The sequence below is a fragment of the Excalfactoria chinensis genome, chromosome 1 (assembly GCF_039878825.1).
Source record: "Excalfactoria chinensis isolate bCotChi1 chromosome 1, bCotChi1.hap2, whole genome shotgun sequence".
NCBI lineage: Eukaryota > Metazoa > Chordata > Aves > Galliformes > Phasianidae > Excalfactoria > Excalfactoria chinensis.
In genome coordinates, this window is record NC_092825.1 from 141,769,570 (window position 1) to 141,784,962 (window position 15,393).

A 15,393-nucleotide genomic window follows, 5' to 3' on the forward strand; every position below is an offset into this window, starting at 1 on the left:
CACAAACTATTTGGAAAATGCAGTATCTAGAAGACATCTAAAGTTATAACAGTTTCGGTTAATGAGCCATCAGATTCCAAAGTTACTAATTTGAGCTATATAGATTGCTAAAAAGTATAGCATTTTCAGAAGCCAAGCTTCTTTAGAAAAGCAGACTAATGAAGAATAGTAATAATAACAACACAAATCTAAGCGCAATGAAAAATAAAAAAATATTTTGCAGCAGGAATGAGAAATTTAATAGAAATAAAACCATACAATAATAAATGGCAAAAGGGGAATGGGTGCTGCACAAAACATCAGAAAATGAACAGAAAGTAATCAGAATTAAAGTAACACAAAGGTCAGGCAAAAGTGTAAGTTAAAACTTGAGATGAACTGTTAATTTTACTTACATAAGACTTCGTTTTACTCATGCAGCATTAAAGATTTCCAGCAAGACATTTTCCGTTTCTGGAATATTCAGCTTCCCTTTCTGTTTTCATCCCCTTAAAGAAAAAAAAAGGTGAAACGCTGAAACATCCAGCATTAACTACACTTTTTTAGTCTTTCATTTTCAATTACTGCCATTCTTTTGAGTACTGGTGTTCAGATTTTATGTTTATCAAATATAACAAATACAAACAAATATAAATAAATATAAAAAATAAATACCTGGCCTTACCCTTCTTTTGATTGAATTCAAATTATCTACTTTTCGATTGAATACAGGTTCAGAAATACAATGGATTTACTTCCTAAAATCTTCTGTAGGTCTTCAAAAGTTCCTGCAGTAGACCTAAACTTCTGAAATAAATATATTTATTCATAAGACCTTTGAAAATAAACTTTTAGCCACACTAGTTTGCAAATTTTGATTGAGACATAGTAGTCTGACCTAGGATCCCATCTGGAGCTCACTGACCATACATTTTATAGTTTTTTTTTTGTTTTTTTTTTTTTTTTTTTTTCTATTTACTTTGTTAATTATTTTATTTACATACTTAGTAAAAGTCATTTTTGATTAAAGTGTAGGTTAAAAAAAAAAAGATTTTTTTAAACAATAATAGTATTATGAAGTTGTTCTTTTGTGTGTTTTTTTTAGTAACAAACATATTAAAACAAAAATTTCCAAAACAGCTCATTAATTATGTTTTTGTTGTTGTTGTATTTTTTCATTGTTTACTGCACCTCTCTACACTGTTTAATGCTAAAAGTTGAGATCTCTCATAAAAGACATAGGCTTAGTGAAAAATTTACTTTGCACAAGCACTGACCTTATTTGCTCATTATAAATACTGGATGAATCTGAAAACAAAATCTTTATGCTACCGTGAAGTCCCAGTACTGCAGGCTGATCTGTATGGAATTGGACAGATATAGAAACTACAGCAATATCTCAACTGAACTTTACATTTTAATGAATTTAAGTCAAGTATTAGGTTAAACATTATGTTCTTGAAGTTTTATTCCTAAAAATACAATACTCTGAGAAGAGTCAGTTTGTGTTTCTTTGATATGCTGAGGTAGTATAAGTTTTATATTTGAGGGCCAATGATTTATTTTAAAGCTGTCCTCTGCTTGTCCTTATGACAAATCTATGAAATGGGATAAACTATGTCCAACCATTAAGCCAGTACTTGTAATCTGTTTTCACTGACTCTTTATAAATCATTCAGTATGAGGTGTGGAGATCAGTGTTGATGGAAAACTCAGCTAGTATATTGCCCCTGAGAAATATCAAGGCCCTTTGGGCTGAAGGAACTTTCTTGTGTGAGGTGATTGAAGGCACTTCTTTGAACGGGGGTTGACAAAGCACTGCCAATGAGTCAAACGTGAAATATACAATTTAGTGAACTGAAAACTAGAGAGAACCTTCACTTCTCCTTAGTTCTGCATGAACAGTAACACAATATGTATTTTTACATTACTCTTTACAGTTTTCTAAATACAGAGTCTCTGACTCAGTATTCAAGTACAGCCCTGTAATTTAAGACTGTTTTGACAATCATGGTACATTTTCCTTTTTATTGGATTTTAGCTTAATAAAGATGTATGTATGATTTAGTTTTAGGAAACAAACATAAATACTACATGCATTTTAAAACCACATAAGTTCATTACCTAAAGAATTGAAAATTTGAATGTGAGATAAAAATAATTGTTATCCCCTTCCTACAAAAATAGGGTGACTGTGTGGTATAACGAAAGGGGTCATAGAAAGGTCTAAGTATGTCTCTCAGTAAGCTTAGTTAGAGTGCTATGATATGTACACTATTATACTATTTTTAGGACTTGAATCCATAACACCAACCTATTTGCTGTGTTATTCTGGCAGAAAGTTAAGATTTTGCATGTAAATAAGATCAATTCAAACTTTAGATGTCTCTGTTTCATATAAAGTTTTATTCTATGAAACTACATGGAATGCAGCTGAGTCAAAATGATGGCAGAGGTGAAGCTGCATGGTGACCTCTGTGAGGAAAGGTCGGGGGCTGCCCCATGATGGATATAGGACATAGATACCTCTGTAAGACATAGCTGAGCCTAGCAGCATAGAGGAAACACAAAAGGACAATAGACCACACAGGCAGAGAATGAGGGGAATCTCAAAGAGAACAAGGCTCCCCACCTTTGCAAATAGCACCCTGAATGACATTAGCCATGTTAGGTTTGTGTGAGTGTGATGACACACGCCACTCATAAAATAAAAGTGAAAATCAGGAGGTAGAATAAATTGCAGTGTATTTACCTCAGCATCATTCACGTGTTCACACCAGCTGAGGTTCTGGCTCCTGAAGCTGTTTTTAATTTCAGGGAGGCAAAGTGTCTCACTGCAGAGAAAAAAGTGTCCACTATTTCACCACTGATGAAGCAAAACCCTGAGTAGCTACTGATGGTTATGTCTGAAAATGAACAATTCTTCTGTTGACACGTATATCATATATTCTTACACAAAAATCCTACACAGTGGTTTGTGGCTATGAGATTTTCCTGATTTTGTGATTCACAAAACTCTCTCTTACAAGCAAGCTAGGCACCCACTCAAGTAAATGTATAAATGGCAGATCCCATTTGGATGAATGTAGTTCAACAGTGCAGAAAATATGCATTTTTACAGGAAATATATATATATATAATATATATATATTTCTTTATGAAGTTGTATAAACTAGTCATATTGGATTTCCATATATTTATATATCAGGAATTGACTTAATTTACAATATAAAACCAGAAAATGCTCACAGAAGAAACATTGTTCAATTGCATAGTGTTCAAACTATGTTTTTATTTTTCAGAATGAGTAGATTCCTAGCCTTATTTTTTCAGCACCTTTAAACAACATGGGCTTAATTCATGCTACTCAGGAGACTTTGAGACTAGTTAACCTGATCTAGCTGTAGATGTCCTTGGTGACTTTCAAGGGTCCCTTTCAGCTCAGACAATTCTATGATTCTATGAAATAAACAAACAAACAAACAAAAAAATGTAGGGAGGCACAAAGCTCAGAAGAGGAGTAGGATATGCTCATGACACTAGGACAGATATTCTCTGCAGCCCACTTTTCTGAAACAAAAATAATTGATATCTCCACCATATGAGTTTAATTTAGAGAGACATGGAATTCAAGATGGATATAGACTGGTTTGAAAGAACCCAAGGAACAAAAGAAAATGATCAGAAATGTAAATGGCAAACATGATCAACAAAAGAGACTAAAGAACTGGGGATATTTAGTCTACAGAAAGGAAAACTCTAGAAGTAATAGTATAATATATGGAAAAGGAGCAGTGTCTCCTGCTCAACGTAAACAGACTTAACTGAATAATTATTACAGTCTTTTATGTCAGTAAAAGCTAGATGCTTTTTAGTCTTTCAGATCTGTTGAAAGTTATATGTAAATTCTTAATGTGTTTCTGTTTCTGTTTTTGCAACTATCTCTGTTTGACAGAAAATGGGAATATTCTGGTAGCCAGCTTTGATTCCAGAATAGTAGGATGATATTTATTTTCAAGGTCATGTCTTGTAGCTCAGAAAACCACAATATGGATATAATTACTTACAAATTAACTATAATAATAATAATAAATGGAAATGAGTAATAATACTCTTTATACTGGAAACACATTAGAACACATTGTTTAAAAGTATAAATGAAATCCCAGAGAGACTTGGAAATGATTACTAATAAAATTTTATAGTTCAAATGTACTTGTGGTAGGAGAATGCTATATTTGTTCTATTGCCAAATAAAGATTTAATCAGCCTGTTTACACCATCCATGCCAACAGCAACAGAAAGAAATAAGATCTTATTTTGGAACATCTAAAAGCAACACCTTTCAGAGTGGGATGTAAACATGCCAAAAATGTTAATACTGTTAATCATCTAAAACTGTTTTCACTGGTTTGTTTCTTGTTTTTTGTTTGTTTGTTTGTATTTGTATTTGTTTTTTGTTTTGTTTTTTTACATAACTGTAACTAGGAATATTTTGTATGCTATTTAAGTGACACAGCATTAGTCAGTGAGCAGAAACTAGAACACAGGCCGAGCTGTTCTATCTGGACATTAGAAAGCACTTTTTTTACTAAGTAATGGAGCAATTGAAAAAGTTGCACAAAGAGGCTGTGGAGTCTCCCCCCTTAGAGTCTTTATTAACCCATCTGGACATGTTCTGCAGTAATCTGCTCTAGGTGTCACTGCTTGGGCAGGGAGTTTAGACCAGATGACTTCCAGGGGTCATCTTCAACATTTTCTGCAACTCGCTGTGTAGGATTCCATTCACCAGTCTTCCACCTCCAATACTTTTCCCACAATATGGCAGGATCTTTCATTGAACAAAGCATATTGCTTCTCATGTTTGGTACTTTATTGTATGGTAGCTACTGTAAGGAAGATTTAATCAAGTCATTCATCCCCCAGCTTGTTTATTTCCCATTCAAACTCAAAAAAAAAAAAAAAAAAAAAAAAAAAAAGCCATTTGCCACAGTGACAATTTCACCACTTTTTAGTGCTAATCTTTGTTGGATAGGTGTTGTGCACGTTTACCTTTATATTTGATTTGATATTTCTTTTTCTGTTGCTATCATAAGTGTCTCTAATACAGCTGCTTCCTTCTGCAGGTATTAGTAATAACTTTACCAATACTTCAGTAGTCTTTAGTCTTGGAGACCCAACTTGTCCATACTTTTGTTTTATGCTTTCACAGTAATCTCATTCTAACTGACTTAAGTGACTTCTTGTAAGTTCAGTTGTCTGTTCTGACATCCATCACATTACACATTAATTTTTTGCTACTTAATTAGCCAAAATTATTCAGGATAGATGGTCATGTGAAGATTTTTCTTGGAGTGATAACTGAAGAAAACTGAACCTTGAGATGGAAACTGGGGGTCTGAAATCCTTCCCATCATTTAATGAGACTGAAAATGTATAAGGCTACAGAGCCAAATGACAGTCATTCCAGTATCATAAGAAACTAGCTGAGGCAGTTGACAAGTCACTCTTCGCCCTATTTGAAAAGTTATGGTTGCCAGTTGAGTTCTGTGATGATTGGAGAAAAGGAAGCATCATTCACAGTTTTAAGAAACAGAAAGAGGAAGATTCTGGGCTGAAAGACATCATCAGTAACAAGAGCCCAACAAAACATGAAAACAGCAAAGTACTGGACAGTTGAGCAACAATTATAATGGCAAGATAAATAACATTTTTAATGAGGTATTTATATATATAATTAATACATGCTTTGTGTACTCATGTAACCCAGTATTTCTGTGCAGTGTTGCATCTTCTAAGAATTTACAATTGTATATTGCTTCAGGTTATCTGAATGGATGCTTCTAGGATGCCATTACAAGAAGAAGGAACAGGGAGGAACTGGAATAAGGTGAGAGATGGCCTGCTCAGATGTAACAGTAGCAAGTACAGAAAAAAAAGGAAAAAGAGGATGTTTACTTCAGGAAGGCCCATATAATTCTTAGGGAGGCAAAGATGTCCTAATGAGATACTCTTACTTCCAATGCCAGACCTCAAATGAAGTCTGGGAAGGGGTGTAGCCTGGTACCTTCTGATCACTCAGGTGCATTGCAGTGTACCTGAGCTCTCCTGGGTTGTCCCTACCTTCCCACCAGGTGCTCAATCACTGGTTCAAGCCCTGAATTAGCATTTCCACCACAGATATACTGAAAGCATATTAGCAAACATTAACATAATAGTCACAATGAATTTGGTTTTTAGCAAGTTTTCATCGGTAACCAAAAATTTACTCGTACATGAAAGAAAGATAATACAGATACACTAAACACCTAAGGACACAAAAACAAACAAAAACAGACAAACAAACAAAAAACAAACTGAAAACTGTGAACTTAAAATACGTGCAAATGCTCTGGACAAGCATGAAAAGATTAGACAAGCTGCCCATTTCATATAGATTGATATTTTCTTCTCCTTTTGCTGGCGCTTTTAGTTACCCAGTTCTCCATGCTGTTTTTGCTTGCTTCCATGCTGCTACATTTTGATCTTTGCCTCCTGTGTCTCTGTCCTGCTGTTCTTTTCAATGACATTCTGGATGGGTTTTGTTTTGTTTTGTTTTGTTGTTTGTTTGTTTTGTTTTGTTTTTGGAAAAGTTCTTATGTTGTATTAATGTGCACAGAGTAATTTCAGACTCTGACATTCATTAGCACAGACATTCCTTGCATGGCTTGTTTGTTTTTAATTCTGCAGAAGAAAAGCAATTTCAAGTGAAAGCTGGATATAAATTTTTCCCTAATTTCAAAACTTCTGTAAGTAAGGAGTTATCATCCATGCTATCGCACTATCAAAATTATAATTACTTTCCCTTCCCCCTTCTGCACTGGATAATAAAGTTGACCATTATGCAGAACAGATGGTGTTTTCATGACTACTTTGCAGTCCCCATGACTTGGATATCGTAAAGATTTTTATTTATTTTCCTGAAAGCCTGTCAGATGTCACAACATGCAACATCTAGTCTTTCATATATGGATATTCTGTGGTATGCATTACTCAGAATAGACAGGCATGTGAATTAGTTTAGCACATGTTTGTAAAGATGGTATTTCCCAGAATGTTATCTAAAAGAGCATGTACATGTGCAGAGATAAGCAATATGTTCTTTTTGAGAATATCTTTATCTAGTTCATGTCTGCTTCATTCGTTATTAGGATGTCAGTCAAACCTGACTAAATGTGTAGCAAAAGATTCTCATTTCAATGGTTTATTTATTTTCATATTCTAAAACAGTACTAATCAGCTCAGAACTCAAATAAGTACTTAGTTTTAAATTGCCAAAATAACTTAAAATTCTACATCTTCATGCAGTAGTGCACTGATAGCAAGTCAGATGACATCAGATTTCACTTCTAGAAAAGTCTTATCTCCATAATTTTTTTCTGCTCTCCACTGCAAACTTTTCAGGACTACTACTGCACTAAGGCAGATTTTCTCTCTTTCTTCCTCATCTTTTCCCCTTCTTTCAGAGTGGATTTATCCCACAGTACTGCTCCAGTGTGGGTCATCTCCTCAGGCTATAGTCTTCAGGAATGAACTACTCCAGCACAGATAATCCCACCGCTCCTCCTAGCAATAGCCTGCTCCAGCTAATGCATTCCATGGGTAGCAGCTTCTGTCAGGGATGTACAGGTTATAGATAAGAAGGTATTAGTATTCCTCATGGCAGCCCATATATTTAATGTGCTTTGCATTTGTGTCTATAAGGGTTAACACACAAGTGTTTTGTTAACACACCAGTGTTTTTTGCTGTTGCTAAGAAGTGCTTGCTAAGAATCAAGTCTGTCCATGTCAAGTTTTGTCCTGGTAATGGGAAATGCCAAGAAGGTGCCATCTCCAGGCAACTGGATGAGAAAGTCATCAGGAATAGTCAGCATGGATTCACCAAGGGGAAATCATGTTTGACCAACCTCTTAGCCATCTATGATGACATCACCACCTGGGTAGATGGGGGGAGAGAAATGGATATCATCTACCTTGACTTCAGTAAGGCTTCTGATAGTGTCTCCCATGACATCTTGATACTGAAGCTGAGAAAGCATGGAATAGATAAGTGGATGGTGACGTGGGTTGAAAACTGACTGTCTGAGCTCAGAGGATTGTGATTGGTGGTGTAGAGTCTGGCTGGAGCCTGTGATTAGTCATGTTCCCCAGTGGTTGGTGCTGGGCCTGGTCTTGTTCAATATCACTGATGACCTTGATGAGAGGATAGTGTCCACCCTCAGCAAGTATGCTGTTGATAAAAAGCTAGCAGGAGTGGCTTACACACCAGAAGGCTGTGCAGTCATTCAGCAAGACTTGTACAAATTGGAGAGCTGGGCAGCAATAAATCAGATGAGGTTTAATAAAAGCAAGCGTAGAGTCTTGCAACTGGGAAGGAATAACCACTGAGTGTCAGTACATGTTGGGGCATGGCCTGCTGGAGAGGAGCTCTGTGGAGAAGGACCTGGGGATCCTGGTGGATGACAGTTTGCCCACAAGCCAGTAGTTTACCCTTGTGACCAAGAAAGCCAATGGCATCTGGGAGTGCATTAAAGGGAACATGGCCAGCAGGTCAATGGAGGTGATCCTCTCCCTCTGCTCTGCCCTGGTCAAGCCTCACATGGAGTACTGTATCCAGTTCTGGGCTTCCTGGTACAAAAAAGACAGGGATTTCTTGGAGAGAGTCCAGTGGAGGGCCATAAAGATGATTAAGAGCCTGGAACATCTCCCCTATGATGAAAGGCTGAGCGAAATGTGTCTGTTCAACCTTAAGAAGAGTCAGAGGGTATCTGATTAATGTTTGCAAGTATGGGAGTGTGGGAGTCAAAGAGACATGGTCAACCTCTTTTCAGCAGTCTGTGAAGACAGAACAAGGGGAAATGACCAAAAACTGGAACGCAAGAAATTCCTGACCAATACACAAAGGAACTTTCCACAGTAAAGGAAGTTTAGGAAGCATAGGAAGCATAGGAAGCATGGGAAGTTCCGCACGAATGTGCGCAAGCACTTCTTTACAGTGAGGGTGACGGAGCACTGGAACAGGCTGCCCAGGGAGGTGGTGGAGTCTCCTTCTCTGGAGATATTCAAGACCCGCCTGGACGCCTACCTGTGCAACGTGTTGTAGGGAGCCTGCTTTGGCAGGGGGGTTGGACTCTATGATCTCTAGAGGTCCCTTCCAGCCCCTACAATTCTGTGATTCTGTAAAGGTGACAGAGAAGTGAAAGAGGCTGCCCAGAGAGAGAGTTGTGGATTTTCCTTCTCTGGAGATATTCAGGACCCACCTGGATGCCTACATGTGCGGCCTACTGTATGGGACCTGCTTTGCAGGGAAGCTGAACTTGATCTCTGGAGGTTCCTTCCAGCCCCTACAATTCTTTGATTCTGTGATTCTGTGTCTGCAACACCCTCTACCAGCTGAAGGCCAGTATTTCCAAATAAACTTAAAAATCAGTGAGGTATTCCACCTTCAGGACATAGTATTCCATTATTAGAGAAACATAAACTAGCTCAAATATGTGTAAATTTGCATACTTTAGAGACTCTTTTGAAAACACATGAAAGAAAAATACCTTGCATAGAGTACATAAAATCTTATTCATTAAATGAAGAAAGATAGGACAAAACATACTGTAAGAAAACAAACAGTATATCAGCTAAATCGTTACGTTATTCTTTCTAGATTTCATATAAATTGGCTTTTTTTTAGGTTTACCTGCATTGGTAGATCTAATAACTTTTCTTTGGTTGGAAGAACCACAAATTTCTTAACATGAAGGAAGCTGGATACCTTTTTCAGCCTCATAGATATTGTTCTGAGCTTCTGTGTCATCCTCAGAAATAGTAAGTACTGGCTGCTAGATATGAAGCCTAACCCTTCAACCCTTCAAAACAGAGTGCTTTTCCAGTTGAGCTCAGATCATGTATTCAGTGTTACTTGACACTTCATTCACAGCTTATAGTTCCACAGGAAAAGTAAACTGCACAGTTATTCACAATGTAAAATTTATCCTAGGTTTCAGTTTTTTGTGTTTGTTTGTTTGTTTTGGTTTGGTTTGGTTTTGTTTCCTGCAACAATTTCTTAATTTTAATAATGCTTTTCTCTCCCTGGGTTTTCAATGTGACCAGTAGATTAACTAATCAAGATTCAGATAGGGAAATATATATAGTCCTTGCTATTACCTGCTGGTGTTCTTTTATTGTTGCTGTTGTTGTTTGTTTGTTTGTTTGTTTCTTTTGTTCCCTCTGTTTTTGTTTTCCCCTGCAGGTTTTTAAATATCTACTTCTTGTTAGGACATTTGGAATATCACATAACATTTATTTAGTCTTCATTATCTGGGGCTCAGAATTGTTACTAATACAGTTCTAACAGTTACACTGGCATGCTGTTAAGACTGTTCGTTTTGGTAGCATACTTAGAAAACTGCTTTAGTTTCACCAGGGGTGAAGTATTCCATTTGTAGAAGTAGGAATGTTATACATTTTATTGATACCTCAGGTTGTTCTGCTAAGTATTTACTAAAGTCATGGTCTTGTAGGAATTTTCAGCACTGAGGTTAACAATTATAACAGAAGTGCCAAATTAAGTATTCTTTCTCACCGAAATTAATTGTTTGCTGATAATGCAGTAAATTACAAATTAACAGTCATTTATGTTCTAATAAGAGCAGATTCTAGATTCCATACTGATTGATAGTGCAGTACATCTGCTTTAACATGGCTATTTGACATGAAGAAAGGATATTCCCCTGGGCCAGTTTGCTGAATATGGTTCCATATTCCATATTCCTTTCATAAAAGCTAAAGCATTTCTAGAAGTGCTCTGAAACCCATGATTCCCCTCAGGCCCTGGCACCATGAGAGGTATGATACTTCATAAGCTGCTTACATTCAGCCTGCACTCCCGCTGACTACAGATTCTGTCTGCTTTTGTAGCATGAGATATCAGAACATTTCTAGTACAGACTAAAGATTTTCATTTGTCTCCAGAAGGGAGCTTTGATACCTAGACTGTATGCAGAGCACTAGATTAGCTAAGATTGGGGGGCGCTGTAAGTGCAAGAGATAACATCCCAGAAATCTGCAAAAGTGTCCCCATAGCCGCCCTGGAGCATAGCAACTTCTAAGTGATGCGAGAATGTTATAGTTCTAGCCTGGAGGCGACCCAAGGCACCACTCTATGCATCTTGTCCTCTTAGAATTAATGAATTCTTGCTGCATATTGTGAAATGTTTTATCTAACTCAGAACTATCAGTAACAAAACTGTCATTCTGACTAAGAGATGCATGTTGAATTATTTCCCTTACATTTTTGCTATAGTTACAGTTTTGAAACTGACAGTTACACCATGTTTTTGCTACTTAAAAATTCTTCCCATACTTTATTTTCTGAGGAAGGTTTTTCAGACTCACTAAGGAAATTTAAAGAATTCACGCAATAAGAAGACTTTAGAGTTTTGTTTGCGTGTCAATTTCTTTTTTACATTCCATAATTGTTTATTTATTTATTTATTTTAATTGTACAAGGTGTAGAGCAATAATTATTGAAATTTGTTGAAATTTTGAATCTCTGTAAGGGTCATGTAAAGTTTACCATATTCAGGTCACTCAAGACTTTTGTATATCCAGTTCATCTCCCTGAATGAAACAGCTGAATGTCTGATGTCTACACTGTAGAAACTTGCATCTGACAGTGATATTGGATGAATTAATTCCACTTTCAGTTTTGTTACATAGGCATGAAGTTAGAATCAGTTATTTAGTAAGCCATGCTTTGAGCAGAAGGTTACATCAGATGATCTGGACAGGTTTCTTACCCCCTAGATAATTATACAATCTTATAAGCCTGCCACTTGGACATTTATATCTGACACTTTTTCAGTATGACCAATTCAAGAAGTTACGCATCATCTTTGCTTTTTGTGTTGAAAATAACACATTTTTTCTGACTATATTATTCTCTTGCTAAAGCATAGTTGAGAACATAAATATAACCTTGTAATCACAGTAACAGAAGTAGAAATACAAAGGAGTTTTTCTCTAACTTGGCTACAATCACATCATTATTTGTTGCTTAAGGTCTCTGTTATATATATTTCTTCTCATAAGTATTTTGAGGTGAGGTAAAATGTATAATTTAAAGCAAATAAGCTACCTGACTGAAAACTTTCTCTCCAACCTGGGACTTCTTGTCAGAGCCACAATCTTTGATGTGACATTGGGATTCTCTTTGCTTAGCAAATCATACATAAAAATTATATATTATTAGGGATAATGATGACACCAGGCCTTCGTGGTAGAAAAACAAACATTTATTCATCATAGTTTTGCTTTAGAGAAGCAGCTGTCCTTATACTGTACAAACTTTTTTTATCCAGTACTCGTAATATGGAATGTCATTTAACAACTAATTTTTTCACATCACATTTAAATTTGAATTAATTAAAAAAAATAATATAAATACATAAACATTTAAAACAATATAAAGCTTTTTATTTTTGTTTGTTTGTTTATTTAAATGAGCATCACTTCCAGATTTTTTTGAGGAAAAAACATCTATGTGCATGATTATGGCTTACTAAATACTTTTCCAGCACTTTCTGTAAATATACATATCAAAATTTCTTTTGAGAAAAAAATAATATATATATATGTATATATAGTTCATAATTATTAATGGGCATGTATGTATTTGATATTGAGGATGTGAAAACTGTAATGCAAGATTCCAATAATTTCAATATATGTGGCTATTCTCCACAACAGCTTTCAAAAAAAATTTTTTTTTATTTTTATTTTTATTTTATTTTATTTTATTTTAAATAACGAATGTTGATTTTATTACAGAATCTACAGATCTCCTGATTTTGGGTTTATTCTGTGCTCTGGAAACTGTTCTTCGTCTGTTGACTGCCTCTTGTGAAATGATGAGGTATATCACTTTTTTTTGTAATACCTGAAGTAAATGCTGATTTAAAATTCAGTTAATGGGTGCATTAGGTTACGTAGGAAACATAAAACTATCAAAATAACATGATGAAAATTGTAATTACATTACACTCCATTCAGTGATTTCTTAAGACAGACACCAGTGGTACATGGTATATATATGGAACAGCTTTTCATGTAGGAGAAGAATTTAAATCTTTTCAAACTGACACGTATGCAGCTAAATCTGATTGGGAAAAAAAAAAAAAAAAAAAAAAAAAAAAAAGTTGAAAAAGAGCCTGCTCCTTATTGATATACTTTCTTGATGTTTTGTGGAAAGTTTACATACAGCTTTTCACATTCCTATGTTAAAGTAGGGTTGTAATGCACTATAGTTAATATAATCCAATACAGAGATCTACAGATCATCTATTTTTGATGTCTCATGTTTTCATTTATTGGATAAAGTAAGTTGACTTAAAAGGTGTCAAATCAGTATTTTATTTTATTTTATTTTATTATTTTATTTTTTGAGAACTGCATTCTTGCAGCTACTATATTCTGATTCTGTGAAAACTGAGTATACAACAATGACTTCTATATATTTCAACTAAATGTAACATTCAACATCATCAGTGTTAATTTATTTGGAGTGTATCTATAAATTCATTTGACTTCCCAAATATTTGAAGGAAGTGGAAAAAGTCAATGAAGTCTTCAGCCTTCTGGATCCTTCAGGAAAGCTTAGACAATTAAGCATAGTCAAAACATTCAGACATATTATTTCTAGTTTTACAGAACAGGAACAAAATATATAAAAAAATAGACCATATTTTGCTTAAATATCGCTAGTTATTAAGGTAGTTAATTTAGACAGTCAGAAGACTTAGACTTAAGTCTGCCTCAGACTGAGAAGGTCTTTCCTACTCTGAAGATCCAGTGAAAGTTGTGACAGAAATTCTCTAGCTGAATGGTAAAATTCAATTGAAATCTGAATGCTAATCAGAAAACAAATCAAAACAAAAATCAGTGACAACAATAACAACAAAAACCTTCCATTCTTGAACGGAAACAGTTTTCTTTATTAAAATAACTGGATAAAAATATTAAAAGGCTTTGAATAAAAAGGTAGGTGATATATCAGTTGATAATTAAAGCTGAAATAATTTATCATATATATTTCTTTAATGAAATTTTCCTCTCTGGCTTCTATGATTTGCATGAATGTGTTAAGAGGGGAAAAACAAACAAACAACAAACAAACAAAAAACAAAACAACAAGAACAAAAAAAGACACCAAATTCTAAGGTTACCAGAGTTCACTGATCAGTGTCCATACAGAGAATGCAAGCTCTCTTGCTCTGTGATTGTAATGTGATGATGGATACTATTCTACTGAAACACAAATATCAAAGAATGTTAAGAAAAAAACATCTCCTTTATATATGTGTTCTCAAATTAGCTACTTCTAAAGTACTCACAAAAGTTCTGGGTATTTATGTAGTTATTCTGGACATTCTGAGGAAGAATGTGTGTATCATGAACATGCATTTCATGGCAAAAGGAAATAATATTGAAACAAAAGTATGGTGTTTTTCCTAACAAATGAGAAATTTATACAATGGGCGTTTACCCATGACAGTGTATTTGCTGTGATTTCTTTGAAAACTCCAATTTCCTTCAGAATTTCAAAATAATGTCCTGTTAGACAACAAGGCCTTCATCACTGAGTTACAAGGTAAACATTCATGTTTCCCTCATTTAGCATCACATGGACGTGCTGTTTTAATCACTCTATGGGATTTTCTATGGTAAAATACACTGTTAGAACTAATATTAAAAATGTATACGTTAATGAAGTCTGCTTAATTGTAAACTAGTTCATCTCCAGCCATTTACTAAATTATTGATTTCTATTAATGGAAAAGTATTTTTAGCCAAAGTTATTTAGTAAGATCATGTCCTATAAAATAAATATGAGTACCTAAGATAACATATGTTTACTGAAGAAAGAGCCACCATTTCTATTTAATATTTGTACCCAATTCAGTAATAAATAAGTATAGTTATTTTTATTGAAATTCATATGGTTTAAAAATATATATACTAATTTGCATATATGCATACTTGTATATATGCACATGGAAAATATGTGAATTATTATGCATACATTTACAGTTATGCATTCAGTATACTTGCATATATGTATATTTAATTACAGTAGACTAGTATTCAATAAGTTAATGTCAATTTCTCAATTGTTCGAGATAAGTCTGACAGATCATTTATATTGGCACCTTAAAAATGGTGCATTAAGCAGAAAGAAAATGATTAATAAGCTCACTTAAATTGTCTTTAAACTGACAACTAAAGAAAGTTTCAACATATTGTTTCCCAGTATTGCAATCTTAGCAAGATTTCATCAGTTACTTACTTTATTCCCCTATTATCACAAAAGCTTCTTACTATTGG